Here is a 1,289-nt window from a genome sequence, read left to right as displayed (position 1 = left end):
ATCTTTACAACGAGGACCATTCCCACCCCCTCTATACACAGTGTAGACAGGGATGGGCAATTTGGACATGGCTTCCCCAAATGAGGTCTGACTTTCAAAAGGGATGAACCTTGAAGACTCAAGTCTAGATTTGAGGCAAGAAGTGACTGGCTTTCAAAAGGGAAACTAGATCCTGAGGGCACAGAGGAAGGTAGAATCTCCACTGAATAGTATCCACTCTGTCTGGGCAGGGTTGATGAAAGTAGATGGGGATAGGTCTCTTGTAGTATAATAGTGAATAATAGCTATCAGGATTGACTGTGAGGGTTGGAAATGTAAAGGTAGATGTTTTGTAGCAAAAGGTGGGGCGTGGTTGACTTTGCAGTCCAGGTGTGGAGGTTCCTGGGACCATCAAGGGAGAAGAGCAGAAACCTCCCAGAGAAACAGTGACACCAGAGATGGAGGCAGAGATGATGATTTAGAGAGACGGAATGGCTGTGGACTCTAGACCCAGAGAGGGAGAGGGACTTTGTGCTGATGACAGAGGGGCAGGCTTGCAGGGTATACCTTTTGATTGGTTGATGATGCATGGAGAGTATTGTAATCATAGCAGTGAAATGATATACGATAGGATGAATATAAAGCTAATGTTCTTCCATGTAAACTATCACATACTTCACAATAAAACATTTATGTGCCAAGATGACGTATTAATAAATTAACTAAATATTGATAGTTGAATATTCAGGCACTATAAAATGTGATGTTTTAGGATAAGCACTTGATCACAAGATCAGTGGTTCAAACTCACTAGCTCCTCTTGCTCCTCAGAAACCCTACATTGGCTCACTATCAGTTGAAATCAATCGGATTGCACTTAACAAAAAATATGGACTAAGATGACTTCTGGTGTGGCACTGTAGGATCAGCATTGAACTGAGAATCATAAGGTCAATGGTTCAAACCCACTAGCAGCTCCTCAGATAACTCTATTTATGGTCACTATGAGTGAGAACTGACTTGATGGCACTTAACAACAACAACAATACGCTGTGAAGTCCTGATAGCATAATGGGTTACACATTGGGCTGCTAACTGCCAGGTCAGCATTTGAAATCCACCAGCGCTCCAAGTGAGAAAGATGAGATTTTCTCTCCTATAAAGACTGACAGCCTTCAAAACCCTATATAAGATCCTTATGAGTTGGAACAAACTCAACCTATCATACAGCACCACACCAGGACTCCATATTATTATTCAAAAACATTGAAACACATGTTAAACGATGTTGCTGTTCTTGTTAGGTGCTA

This window comes from Chrysochloris asiatica, unplaced genomic scaffold (assembly GCF_000296735.1).
Source record: "Chrysochloris asiatica unplaced genomic scaffold, ChrAsi1.0 scaffold00063, whole genome shotgun sequence".
NCBI classification, from domain to species: Eukaryota; Metazoa; Chordata; class Mammalia; order Afrosoricida; family Chrysochloridae; genus Chrysochloris; species Chrysochloris asiatica.
The sequence above is the reverse complement of the archived record's forward strand: the minus strand, read 5'-3'. Positions refer to the sequence as shown.